This window comes from Pipra filicauda, unplaced genomic scaffold (genome assembly GCF_003945595.2).
Source record: "Pipra filicauda isolate LSUMZ 115617 unplaced genomic scaffold, ASM394559v2 scaffold83_size3615187_pilon, whole genome shotgun sequence".
NCBI lineage: Eukaryota > Metazoa > Chordata > Aves > Passeriformes > Pipridae > Pipra > Pipra filicauda.
In genome coordinates, this window is record NW_024105020.1 from 3,546,909 (window position 1) to 3,561,997 (window position 15,089).

Consider the following 15,089-nt stretch of genomic DNA (forward strand, 5'->3'; position numbering starts at 1 on the left):
AGTTGGTGCCATTTTGGAATTTACACTTCAGTAAATATACAAGTTATGAGTTTAATAAAGGTAGAATTTTGTGCATCTCAATACAAAGAGATCGAGCATCGATTTATATAAATCTCCATCCTATAATATCTGTATACTTACTTTGCTTTTATGTCAATACTCTACTGTGCTGGTTTTGGCTGGGACAGAGTCCATTTTCTTCACAGTAGCTAGTGTGGAGCTGTGTTTTGGATTTGTGCAGGGAACAGCATAGGTAACACAGGGACGTTTTTGTTACTGTTGAGCAGTGCTTGCACAGAGTCAAGGCCTTTCCTGCTCTTCACCCCACCCACGAGCAGGCACAAGGAGTTGGAAGGGGACACAGCCAGGACAGCTGACCCCAGCTGACCAAAGAGACATTTCCCTATCATATGGTGTCATGTTCAGCATATAAAGTTGAGGGAAGAAGGAGGAACACGGATAATGTTCGGAGTCATGGCATTTGCCTTCCCAAGTCATTGTTTCATGTGACAGAACGCATGAAACTGTCACATGTTCCCTGCTTTCTTGGAGATGGCAGAACACCTGCCTGACCATGGGAAGTGGTGAACAATCTCTCTGTTTTGCTTTGCTTGTGTGTGTAGCTTTTGTTTTATCTAATAGACTGTCTTTATCTCAACCCATGAGTTTTCTCACTTTTACTCTTCCCATTCCCCACTGCTGGGGGAGTAAGAGAGTGGCTGTGTGGTGTTCAGTTGCCAGCTGGGGTTAAACCATGATATCCACAAAGCACAGAATAACAGAAAAATATCTAATGTTTGCCCTCATTCCCTCCCCTCAAGTCAAAGTTAAAGGTCTGTGTGTTATTTCCATTTTCTACAACTGCCCCTGCAACTCTGGACCCTAGATTTTGCCTTCAACATTTAGTTTTGGCTTGCTATTTCAGTAAGATCATAGATGTATTTTATTCACCTTTGTAAAAGAAGGAGAGACTCAAAATTATCTTTAGCTTCTGCATTTTTCACTTAGACTACAGCTGATTTTTCTTCCACTACACACACTCCTAATTTTTTTGCAGCAGAACCATTTGTTTCTATTTCAGTTATACCTGTTACTCCAGGCTCCCTCCAAAATGATATACAGTTATGAATAGAAAGCCCCTCCTACATCAGTAGGTGAAATCCAATCATCTATTTAAATTTCTTTTAGTACCTCTTCTTTTACTGGTTGATTATCAAGTTCAGTTACTTTCAGGTAAGTTTTACAGCTTTGCTTCAACTTTAATATTTAAACTTTCATTCTGTCTGTCCTTTTGCTTATGGTCTGTTATTTTGATTTCTTTTGCCACCCAGTTTTCATGTTGCCTTCCATGTAAAGCACCTTTCTGTTCACCAAGTCTTCAGTGTCACCAGCATGTTTGTTTAAATACAGTTTATATTAAGACCAAGCAACCATGCAATTTTATAGCATGACATTCAGCTTTTCTGATGTTCCAGTAGTATTCACTACTCACCATTTGTGGGGGACTAGAGGGGAATTCTTCATCACTTTATGAAGCACATATCATTACAAAGACTCTACACGTACATACAGTGGCAAGCAGTTAAACATCCAGAAAAAAAGCAGCCAGCAGGAATAATGGCAATAAATAAACAATGGCTTAGGTTTGAAGAGCCATCACACACACAACTGATATTGAACTGGAGAGCAAGAAGCAGGTGGGTGGTCCCAGTGGTGCTGTGGGTGCAAAAATGAATATACACTACCTGCCAGATGCCTGCTAGAGTAAAGGACCAATCTACACAATTCTCTCAGGAACATCTGGATTGTGATAATGTAACATTGTAGCTTTTTGACAGATTTACAATTTTTAATTAGTATACACTACAGCTAAAGTTCCAGCTTAGAATTAATCATATTATTATCACCTATCTATAGCTTCCTACAAAACAACTTAAAAACATCCAACAACTTTTCTGCAAACTTGAGACTTCAAAACTTTAAGTACATTCCTATGTAAATTACCTTCAAAAGAAAAATCCAGACATAAACCCATGGCACAGAAAACTTCTGTCAGCAGTTACTGAGCTCTTCCCCATATTTTAAGAGGTTAAAAGAGGAAGTACACGCATAGCTTAGAAGCTGTTGTTGAAGTAACTACATACAATCTTACATATGCATTAACAGACCTATTTAATATGGTAGAAAAATTAACTTAAACAATAATTGGTTTTTTGAATGCAGTGATGCAAACAGTTTAAAAAATTCTTTATATATACCAAGTTGCAGAACTATAGGACTTAAAAGACACTGCAAAGTGGTGCATCTCCAGGTACACAGGAATACCAGGTATCTCCACAGAACTACACCAGAATAAAGTCAGGAAATGGAAATCAAAATAACTACAAGTTCAAGTTACAACCCTGCTGCAATACACGTACATATTTTTAAACTGGTTGGACACTTAGGAGCCTAGACAAAAAGAGATACATGTACCATGGGTTTATGTTAACACTGCTAGAAAAGATTATATTTCTGTAATTCACAGCATTCCTATCTGTAAATTTGACTTACACTGATGATTGCATAAGTTTTTAGTAGTTCTGAACTTACTTTTCGAGTCATATCTAAAGGGTGTACAGCAGCAAATAAAATCAACCCACACAGCTTTCAGAAAAACACCAATTCTTATCTAATCCATGGAGAAATAAATGAATGGTAGCAGCATGATGCTGAGTTTGTTAAATCAAAAGGGAATTCATCAATGTTATATCACGAGTATTTATTTTCTCCAAGAAAAATCAAATAATTCAGTTTTCTAGAGAATTACGATTAAGTAATAGTTAACATCATCAAAAAATAAGGGGCAAATGAATGTGTGTTTCTTCCTGAATTTATTTTCAACTTTGTTTTTCTTTTTAAAATCAAGAAACAAAAGTGTAACTATTTGCTTTTATAATTACTAGAATACAAATAATATAAGTGAAAACATAAACATACCATATCTTTCAAGAGCTGAACAATCTTGCTCTTTCAAATTCCAAAATGGACTTCTACAGTTCTTGTACCTATAATGCAAAACATTACAGTTCAGTTTTTGCACCATGCTCCATATTGATCTGAAGCTCAATACGACTTTAAGACAATCCATTCAAGAATGGCTATTCAATTAGTCACAAGTCTGTAAAGAAAGGAAACACAGAATTGTACAGTATGTCAACTTGGAAGGAACCTAACAAGGATCATTGCACCCAACTCCTTGCTCCTCACAGGATACCTAAAACTAAACCATATAACTTACCAAACTAAATCATACTTCCTATAAAAAAACACAACAGAAAATACTTACTGAGTTAAGGAAGCTACAAAAGCAGAAAGTTCATACAAACAGTGTTCCCTATTCTTTCCCCTGTAGTGATACTACAGGACTTCCCATCCCTGGAGATCTTCAAGACCAGGCTGAATGGGGCTCTCAGTAACCTGGTCTAGTGGAAGGTGCCCCTGCCCATGGCAGGGGGGTTGGAACTAGGTGATCTTTAAGGTCCCTTCCAACCCTAATCACTCCCTGATTCTATGAAATCTAGCAATTACTTTCCAAAAAGTTAGTCATTTGGCACAGAGTAATACATTTTCAGTACCATGAAGATTTGATACATAATTTCTTGGTTTAAAAACTCTATTAAGAACAAAAAAATCCAACAGAGCTTATTTTAGGCTGATCTCCAACACAGATCAGAGTTCTCATGAAGGAAATCCCGATCTGGTTACTTTAAGCGTAGATTCAGGTTTATCTTTAAATACGTCAAACCTCATTTAGTGCCAAGGGCCCATTCCTTTATCAGAAAAGTGAAATGGGGTGATCCTGGACCAACAGAGTCTTGCCAGTAAAGCTCTAAGCACTAACAGTTTATACACAATTTTTTGTAATAAAAAAAAGTTATATAGGGCACCCTACCTGTTTCATGAAACAAGGCTGCTATTTTGATAAAAAATTCTAATAATTACGGGAGCTTTCTGTAGAGTTAGGATTAATGATACACAACTGTATCAAGAAAACTTTACTGCCAGTCAGAAGAAAAAAAGAAAAATTTATTTGAACAATATGAAAGAGTAACTGATGATTTTCCTGTTTGGAGGTAGCACTTCCACTCCATATCAACAACAGAAATCCACAACCCCTTATATTCTACTGAAGAATAATTCTTCACTTACGGTAACTCCATTAACATTCAGTTAAAAGTATTCTAAGAAATGCGACCAATATTTTCACACCTTGCATAGCAGGACTTCCATCTTAAACTTCAATGTATATATTTGTTCCTGTACATACACAGAGCAATGTCATCTGTATAAAATTCTCTCATTCTCTTCTAAGGTACAAAAGCACCAATTTTCAGCGTGCACAGAGAAGGAGGAGAGCACCAAGTACAGCATGAAGAAGTATCACAAATACATCTACCAGGGATCTTATGAATATTGCTCAGCAATAGGAGGAAACAATGTTTCCCAAGATAACTGAAGCTAGGGAGTAGTGTAGGACAGTACCATTGATAGAGCAAACAAGACCACAAAGGAGGAGATGTAGACAGGGGATTTGCATGATAACACGCAGTTAGCAGAAGAGCAAATAATTCCAGCAACACAAAACTGAAATTCCTGGACTTCCACTTCTCCTTCTTCAGTCTCAACCCACCAGCCACCACTAAGGCAGAACAGAGAGTTCAGCAGTCTACTAAAAACGTTTGCTCAAAGATTACATGGCCAACAACAAAATGAAATGAGGATCTGTAATGCTTGTCCAAAAGGAATGAAAATGATTTCATGAAGTCAGACATGCTTTCACATTCACCTTTAGAATAAGAAAAAGAAACTTCAAGGCACACTGGATTATAATAACACAGACTTCTAAACTACTGAATTAACCACACGGTACTAAACAGAATTGCAAAATATTTAAGAAATTAATTATAAATTACAAAAAATGCTTTGCAACTCTCATATCTGGTTTGATAAAAGATATCATAAAATCACCTCTATTAGTCCTTAAATGATACTTTCCACTTGCGTATTTGGGTTGTTTGCCTAGTTGTTTTTTTTTTTTTCAATAACTGTCATACAACAAGAATAGAAGAAAAAATTCTGAGAGCATTACTCTAAAGAAAATGGTAGGTATGTTACCCAGTATTATAGATTTTCTAATACAATTTCAAATATTTAAATTCAATTAATAATAATTTTCTTCCACAAGTGACATTTTAACGTTAATCAAAATAAAATTTAACCAAAATCACGTTAGCCAAATAAAAAACAAGTATTCACAAACATCTTTCTTTCAATAAGATATTCAGGTTATAGAAATCCTGCAAATGGAGTATTTATCACAACCTTACTATGTAAAGGGCTCAACCTTCACAACCAAAAAATACCAGTGTTTCACAGAAGTGGTACACTCTCTCAGGAATTCCCTTGTCCCGGAATTCTGATGGGATTTGCAGGTTGTGTGGACTCTTAAGTATGTATTTCTATTATCTACAATGAGCAAATTTTCCTACAACAGCTGAAACATGCCTGGATTTAGCTACTCAGTCAGTGTACACTGGTATACCTTGGACTTTCTAAAAATAAAGTAGGGTGTATACACATAGTAAACCATAATATTCATCACCAAGACTTTGGACATGAGATTTCACTATGAAAAAAAAAAAAGCAATCATTACCTGAATATGGCTATACAAATAAGAAAGATGACACATTGTACTAGAAACAGAAATTATACGGTAGTGGTAAACTTCTTCAGTATTATCTAGCTTTGCAAAAGTTTTTGATTCCTTTTAAGAAAATGAAAAACACCACACTGTAAAATAAAAATATTTTAAGCATTACAGTAGTCAGCTCAAACACATGACTACCATAACGCAAAAGAAAAATTCATCTACAACTATGATAGCCTTTCTTGAAGTATTTTGACATATGTCCCACTTCAGAAGTTCAGCTCCTTTAAGAGCCACTCCACCACCCTCTAACACCCCAAGTCTGCTGAACGGCAGCTGCTCCAGCCTGGGTCCCACAGAGCATACCAGAGCAGGAGCACACAAGTAATGCCAGAGACTGGCTGCCTGGACAAGCCTGGCATCTCTCAGCACTGTGCAAGCTTGGCAACACAATACTGATCGCTCTTGTGCCTCCTCTGTGCACAGCTCCTAAAGGTAAGGGAGAGGAGTGTTTGTCATCCTAATCTCCTCGTTTCATCAACTTCTTTGGTGTAATGACTATCAAGAAAGTATTAACAAGTCCTAAAAGGGGTCTGTCAAAGGAAACAAAGATGGTGGTCTTCTCTGTGAAGTAGAGATGAACTAGTTTCACCTCTAGAACTCTATCTCAGTCAAGACAGAAGTTCTGTCACAGTTTTCACATGACACCAGAATGAAAAGCAAACTATATGGACTAATTGTTGCCAGATAGTTATGCAGCAACTACAGACCTCAAATACACGTTCCATGATTTTCTGCTTGCGATCCTACTGGATGATGCACAACCCATCAAGATCAAATTCCCTTCGGGTTTCAAACTATCCTATAGTTTACACATAAATTTCGTCTTTAATTATTTAGGTCACAGCTTTGACATTTTGTCACAAAAGGACTGAACATGAAGGCATATGGAGGACAGGGAGGCAATTTGAGACAGCCACCACAGCTTCACCAAGGGCAAGTCTTGCCTGACCGACCTAGTGCTGTTCTATGATACAGTGACTGCACCAGTGGACAAGGGGAGGGCTACTGATGTTGTCTAGCTGGACTTGTGTAAGACCTTTGACTTGGTCCCCCACAACACCCTTCACCCTAAATCGGAGAGATGTGGATTTAATGGCTGGACTCTTGGTGGATGAGGAATTGACTGAATGGTTGCATGCAGAAGGTCAATGGTTCAATGTTCAGACGAATGTCAATGGCAGCTGGTATCCCTCAGGGGTCCATACTGGCACCAGCACTGTTTAGTATCTTCACTGACAGACAGCGGGATTTTAGTGCTCCCTCAGCAAACCTGCAGACGACACCAAGCTGTGTGATGTGGTTGACAGGCCTGAGGAACGGAATGCCACCAGGAGGAAACTGGACAAGCTTGAAAAGTGGGCCAATGGGAACCTCATTCAACAAGTCCAAGTGCAAGGTCCTGAACCTGGGTCAGGACAACCTCTGGTGTCAATACAGGCTGAGGGATGAGGGAATTGACAGTTGTGCAGAGAAGGACTTGGAGATACTGATGGCTTGCGGACCAGAATGTATCCTGGGTTGCATCAGAAGCAGCAGAACCAGTAGGTTGAAGGAGGCGAGTCTGCCCCTCTACTTCACTCTTCTGAGACCCCACCTGGAGTACTGCATCCAGTTCTGGAGTTCTCAGCACAGGAAAGACATGGATCTGTTGGAGCAAGTCCGGAGCAGGGCCACAGAAATGATCACGGGGTTGGAGTACCTCTCCTGTGAGGAAAGGCTGAGAGAGCTGGTGTTGTTCACCCTGGAGAAGAGAAGGATCTGGAGAAGCCTGACTGCAGCCATTCAGTACTTACGGGGAGTTTATAGGAAAGATGAGGACAAACATTTTAAAAGGGCCTGCTACGACAGGACAAGGTAACGATTTTTAACTAAAAGATGGTAGATGAGGACTAGATATAAGAAAAGAAATTTTTACAATCAGGGTGGTAAAACACTGGAACAGGTTGCCCAGAGAGGTGGGAGATGCCCCATCCCTGGAAACGTTCAAGGTCAAGCTGGACGGGGTTCTGAGCAACCTGACCTAGCTGAAAATGTTCCTTCTTATTGCAGGGAGGTTGGACTAGATGACATTTAAAGGTCCCTTCCAATCCAAACTATTCCAAGTCTATGGAAAAACAAAGTAGTACACTCCATATTAAGCAGTCAACTGGTACACCAGTTCAAGTTTGTCCTAAATCATCACTGCTGTGATCCACCTCTGGTGACAGTCCCACTTTTGACATAATACATAAGGTAAGCACGATCCTCAAAATGAAATCATGTTAGTATATGAAGCATGTTTTTAAAGTTATTTGAATGGATGCAAACAGCAACACTTTTCAATGAAAGTACTGGGACAGCTACATGCTATGAACACCCCTTTCAAGCCACCAGATTGAAAAAAAAGTTCAAACCTCTGCTTTGCTAACCAGAAGCTTCTGTTAAAACACATACACTTCTGCTCTAAGAAAATGCAAGTTGCTTCAAAAGAAGCAAATCACCCCTCTTACCTAAAACAGCGAAGTGAGGGTCCAGAGGGAAGTCACCCATTTAGTTCCACTCAGCTGAACAACTGCAGCTTCTCCTAATTCTTCACCACTCTGTAAAACATGGGCAAAGAGCCATGCAGGATGATCATGGAAAGAATATTGGTAAAGACTGACTTCCACCCCCTTCCTCCATTCATCAGTTTGCATAATACAGGGAAGCAGGCTCAACCTATTAAGGTAAGTAAGAAGTAGTTAATGCTTCCTTTAAGACATTCACTCATAAGAGTATTTTCTGAGACAGAACACCGTGGTAATATTTAATTTATAATGTAATTTTGCACCCAGTAAGTTATTTTGTCCATAAGTTCTGTCACTCCTAGCCGCAGCAAGGTGGAACTATTCAAAAATAGCAATTTAAAGTGCTATTTAGTCACGTGTTATATTGCCAAACCTGGATCTCAACATTGTTTCATTTTCTTTTTCATGTTTCTCCTATGAGGTTATTTTCTGAAGAAATGTGTCACCAGCTGGTGCAGCTACTGAAGTGTGGCTTCGTTACAAAATGTTACCTCTAGATTGTATTTGCTGGCCTTCTGCTAACCAACCAGGTATGTTAGACACATCAGTATTCATACGAACCAGCTTTTTCCCAAACTTTTATTCATGGACAACACAACCTTATGAGGCTGTCAGGCACTGCCTGCAAATACCAGAAGTTAATGCAGTAAACGCCGAGGTCAAAGTATCTAAGGTGACAAAATTAACTTCAAACAAGAGATTTGCTCATTGCTGTTGTCTCTGGGAACCAGCTATTTAGCAACGCTTACAGCACATTTCTGGGAGGGGGGAAGGAGTAATTTTTTTTTTAAGTAAACAACATACTCTAGATTTTTTTGTTACAGACCCTGGTAACAAATTTATTAACCCTCTCCTTCCATGTACAAATCAGAATTTGATTAATGACAGGAAACTTTTCAACACTGCTTCTCTATGGAACTATAAAACTACCTTAAATATACAGGATAATTCAGAAAAATTGTAAAACACGCTTCCTTTGTTTAAAAATCAATATCAGTTCATTAATTAGAGTGAAGACCCGGCCCACAGTACCAGAAATGAAGACTGATGCTGGAAATGAGATATATGCCTACATACTTCATGAATTCTGTCCCCTTTTCCCTCAATTGCATGTTCTATTTTTAAAAATTAGTGGCTTTTATCTTCAGGTGTATGAATACATCAGTGTGGGGAAGGAGAAAGACATTTCCTGTGCTTAAAAAAGATGAATTCTCTCTGGACAGTCACTAAGTAAACTGAAACTAAAAGTAGCAGAGGGTGGAAGAAAATTCTTTCCTGCACAGCCAAAATTAAGATGATGCATATTTACAAATGGTAATCACTAAATTAATTTCATCATAAGTGTCATATCATGTACTACACTAATTATTGTTTATTAAAATGTTATATACTTAAATATGTTCACAATTAAGCATGTTTATTACTTAAAACTCAAAGATATTTCTACCCCTATTATTTATTCGGTAAATAGAACCTGAGAATTCAGAGAACTAGTGAAGAAAATGTCAACAAGGGACATAATCATAATGAAACATAATGATTTGATACTGTGGTACATATGTCATTTCATATTTTTGAAAGAGAAGTTAAATTATATGAAAAAGAACCTGTTTTATTTTCTTGAGTCAATTAGAATAGGGACAATCTCAAGGTGCTCTAACAAGCTGAGAACATCCCTATATGTATTTAACATATACATCTAATTTCAAGTCCATTCGCAAAAGAATCATTGTTTGCAAGTTTTTAAGCAACAGCAGCAATTAAAAAAAAAAAATAAGTTTTGTTTGGTATTGAAAAAAAAGGATTAAACACACACAACTTCAGAGTTCTGAGGAGAACTTGGACTGAGAAATCCAGGCGTTGAAGCACACTCCTGTGAAAAAGTCTCTGCTTTTTCAAGCCTGGCTTTTTCTACACGGTCACAGAACCATATCCCAAAACGAACCCAAACAAATCAACTGCTGATATTGCCAAATTGGTGGTTTTGTTTCTAAATTCCTAGGATATACTCAGGACACTCCAGTGAAGAGAAAGAGCAAAGAACTCTGATAAACAAAATTAACTTGTTAATTCCATTAGGAAAGATGCTACATTAAACAGCAAACATTTACAGCAGAATGGAAGGTATTTGTAAAAGAGATGAAGCATCTATAATATTGCACAGAAATAATTTCAATTAAAGGTATTTTTCAGCTTTGTAAACCTAAGCAGTGGACTAGGTCTTCTTTGAATGTTTTTCTGTATTGAGTTGACAGAATATTACTATAAGGAAGACAAGTCATAAGCACTGCAAACTACATCTGTTTTAAAAGACAAACATAAGTGATAGTTTTCTTCACATATCCAGAGCAGTTTAGCAATGCACATTTAATATTTTCAATTCAACACACTCATTAAACTGAGTTTTAGCATGTTTTCCAATTTCTCAAAAGTACCTTAAACTGCTTCCATGATAAAAGGGCACAGAGTATTCAGTGCCACCATCCAAACCAAGCAGTTTGTGAGAAGTGTAAAGCCCGTTTCCCAGCAGTTTTCATTCTTATCAAGAGGTACCTCTCACCACCTGCATTATTCTCCCCCACCAGTCATAGATGTTTAACAACACAGTACAACCTCTAAGAGTGTAGCTTCTCCCTTAGCAGGGAATCTCTCTTTAAGTGGATGCTATCTGCATGAATTAGGAACTTAATCTTATCTTTTAGACCTCTCCCTTTCAAACCAGTCAGCCAGTCAGAAAAACAAAAGATAAACTGACAATACAACCACATAGGTCTTACTTTGTTAGGAAATCAAAGTAAAAATTGGGTACAATTTTCCACTCAGCAAGTTTTTGCTAGACGTGCAAGATGCTCGACAGAACCAATCTGAGAAGCCAAGTTCTCACAGGGCTTCAGGTCTGCAGACTCCTACTGAGGCAGGTAAGTTTCAACACAGACAGAGGGAGCATCCCTGAAGTGATGTGTAAGACACGTGGTTTGTCTCAGTTAGAACATCAGACACATTACATAGAAGGAAATACAAACAAGTATTTTCATTAACTGGAGGGAAAACAAAAAAGGAATAACCGCAAGTCTATAGATTACAGGTTCCTGCCACTTAAAGTAGAGTCGTGGAACATGTTTTGTTTCCTAAGCAGTAGTAACTTCTGAACGACCACAACACATCGTCTTAGACATCTGATTTACAAATCAACAGTGAACCATAACATCCTTTAAGAGAAATACTGCTTAAAAACTGAAACCCAGAAAGACCCGCAATCAGGAGCGACCGATCACATGCATCATCAAGGCTGCCTGCGCACAGGTGAGCAGACCCAACTCCTCAGGCTGCGCAGGAGGTAACACGAGCAAGTGAACGGAGCCACTTTGTGAAGCAGGCCCTGCACACTGGTCAGAGACCCTCGCAGCACTTCCCGTTACCGCACCGGCCGCGCCGATGGTAACGAACCGGCCTATGCCCAGGGCAGTCCCGCGGAGCAGCCCCGGGCCGGGCAGCGGAGGCAGGGCAGGCGGGTTCATCCAAGGTCGCCCGGCGAACCCGGTTTCCCGGGGGGGCGGGGGAAGCCCGGAGCCACCCGCCCGGCCGGCCTTCCCGCTCCTGGGGAGCGCCGGGGCGGCTCCACACCCGTGTGCCTCCCGGGGAGCGGGAGAGGACCCCGGGGTCGCTGCCTCCCGTCCGCCCTCCCCACCCTGGCGGCGGAGAGCGGGCAAGGCCGCCTCTCCCGCGACTCCCTCCCCTCCAGGGTCGGCGTGAACCAGGCGCCATCCCCGCTCCCACCCTGCGCGGTACCCACACGGACCTGGGCGCCGCGGCTGCTGCTCCGGGGCGCTCCCGCCGCCGCCGCCGCCCGGGCTCATGCGGGGGCCGCGCCGCGCTCGGGGCCGGGCCGCGGGCGAGGAGGAGGCGCCGCCGCCGCTGCTGCAGGTGCCGCCGGAGCCGCGGCCTGGCGGGGCGGAGAGGGAGAGGCGGCCGGGCCGGGCGGGCGCGTCTCCTCCTCCTGTTCCTACTGCTGCTCCTGCTGCTGTGCCGGGCCGGGCCGCGCTCAGCGCGAGCCCCGCGCCTCCATCTTGGGACAACGCGGATGTCGGCGCGGCGCAGGCTCGGGGCGCGCGGGGGGGCGGGAGGGAGGCAGGGAGGACCGGCCGTGTCCCGGCGTGCAGCGCGGGCGGGGGCGAGGCGAGGCGAGGCGAGGCGAGGCGAGGCGGCGGCGCGCTACCCACCGAGGGGAACCATAGAGAGTGGCCAGACCGGCGCCTTCCGGCCCTGTGCGCTTGCGGCGGCGCCCGGCGGAAAGGGCGAGGCGGGGCGGCGCCTGCGCACTCACTCATGCGAGGCGAAGGCCGCCATGTTGGAAGAGGGCAAGGGGGAGGTGGTGGGATGGGCCGGGGCTCCTCTCCGTCAGTAGAGCGGCTGTCAGCCCGGCGCGCGAGGCGAGGCGGGGCGGGGCGAGGCGGGGCGGGGCGGGGCGGGGCGCGGGACCGTGCGTGCGCAGTCGCAACACGCGGGGGGGCTGTGACTCGCGGGTGGGCGAGGGGCACGGAGGGCTGTGGGGGTGCGCGGCTGGTCGGCAGCGCGCACACATATACAGGCACATACACATGTATACAGGCACATATATAGACACATACGTATACATACACAGGCATATCCACACACATGCACACACATGCGAACATATACGTACACACCCACACACCCATACGCACATATACAGACACATTTACAGACACACATATACAGACATACACATATATATGCACACATACGCACATATACATACACACCCACATACACACAAATATACACATGCGTACCTGCACACAGTCATACATACACACATATTTACGCACATACATATACAGACATACACCCACATGTACATAACCATGCACATACAGACATTTACGTATACAAACACACATATCACACATAGACACATGCATTACACATGTGTGGGTTGACAGGTACACATACGTACATACACACCCACATGCAGGCACACGTACCCTGGGACACGCACATAAAGACACATATGTAGGAGGCATGTATGCAGGGTTGCACGTGCCCATGAGCACACACAGGTGCTCTTGCGTTATGTGAATGCACATGCACATGGCACACACATGTACATATATGTGCATGCAGGCTGAAACACGACAGGCATGTGGGCGCACATGGATGCACACACATATGTACAGACCCTTGCGTGCACACACACATACACACACACACACGTACACACACACATACACACACGCCCAGCTGTGCTAGTAGCCATGGAGGCCAGGGCACAGCCCAGGGATTGCCAGCACAGCAAGGGGCCATCACTGCTGCGTACAAGGAGAGTGGCCGCCACCAACTCCATGCCTTCGGCAGGTCCCCACTGAGCCCCACCACAGACTCTAGCCCGACTGGTGGGCCCCATGGCAGCCTGCCCAGGGTTTATCGGGTTTAATCTGGGCAGGCAGCCAAGGCTGGCTGTCAGGAGGGAATGCTGGAAGGGGAACGGTCAGTGACCTCTGGAGGGGAGCCCATGCTGGAGCCATATGCCGGCCTAAGCACAAGAGGACAGGCAGTGCCAGGCCTGGCCAATCCTGCCTTGTCCAGCCCCTTGGCATGCAAGCAAGGAGAGGATGGAGAGACCAAAAGCTGGGAAGCTTCCTTAATGTGGGAGCAGGCCTGCTGTCCCAGCCTGCAGCAGTGGGCAGAGGGCCACCATAGTGTAAATTTAGGTCACCAAGCCTGGCGATACTCAAACCCAACACCCTGCGGTGCACAAAGGGCAGAGCTGACTAACGGGCTGGGAAGGGTCGGGAGTGAGGCTCAGGGATGCAGCCTGTAGGTTGGGCAAGAAACCCTCTGATCCTCTGATCCGCCCTGCCTGAGGCCTGGCTTGCTCCTCTGCTCCTATGAATAGTTTTTCCATTGCCTCCTGGGTAATTCCTTTCCCTCCCCTTCCTACAACCAGGCCTATGTGTTGCAAGTACTCTTTTTGTGGGATTTTAAAAACATAAGTAAAAGTTGCATTTTGGCAGGTCAGTGCTGAAAGCAGGTTGATCAAATAATTTCAAAATTGGCAAACGCATGCGAAATATGACTTTTTTTGGATATTGAATTTTTAAGCTTTAAATATGTGGATCTGCAAGCACTGAAGGGGAGAAGGAGTAAGTAGAAAGAAAAAAAGGAAAACCGATCTGTATGTTTTTTACATTATCCCCTAATAAGAGGAATTAAACAGAGGTGGTTTTATTGTGGCAGAAAGTATGGTTTTTTTGTTTTGTTTTTAAAAGTGTAAACTAGAAATATGAGAAGTTCTCAAATGTTAGAATAAGCTGTTAAAACCATAAACATAAATTCTCAAAAACATGATACTGAAGCCAAGGTCTGGACCAGGAAATGAGTTTAAGAACACATGAATGTATAACAGTTTTTAGCACAATTATGGAAGTCCTAATATGTATGTTGCAGGCTAATAGCTGGTAAGACCAGTGGACTTAACATCATTATGCATCAGTGCAGAGAGTCCTAATACTCAGAGGGAACATGGTGGACAGATGTATAATTGAAATATTAGGACTGAATGAAGTATTCTTGTACTTCAGTGTGATCTGAAAGCAGGGTACATTGTTGTGCTCAGATGGACATTGGTAATCATCTAAAAATAATCACTGGAATGAGCACAGCCCTTCTGCATCTGGAGGCTTACTCCCACACAGTAGCAAAAACTGCCAACTTTCATGTATTAAAATTTCAGATTCAGGCCACAGTTTATTGTGCCATGAGCTTTCCT

General features: G+C 42.5%; 1 protein-coding gene across 3 annotated transcripts in view; it reads right to left on the minus strand.

The window, feature by feature from the left end:
• The window catches only part of UBE3A (ubiquitin protein ligase E3A), a 56,507-nt gene extending 44,019 nt beyond the window's left edge, over positions 1-12,488 (minus strand). For 2 of the 3 annotated variants that reach the window (XM_027718137.2, XM_027718138.2), the window contains exons 1-3: positions 12,099-12,488; positions 8,243-8,332; positions 2,980-3,047 (exon numbers count right to left, since the gene is read on the minus strand). The gene's annotated coding sequence lies outside the window, so the exon portion shown is untranslated. The remainder of the gene's footprint in view (positions 1-2,979; positions 3,048-8,242; positions 8,333-12,098) is intronic. The other variant, XM_027718139.2, reaches the window with a different exon arrangement.
• Positions 12,489-15,089: the final 2,601 nt, after the last annotated feature.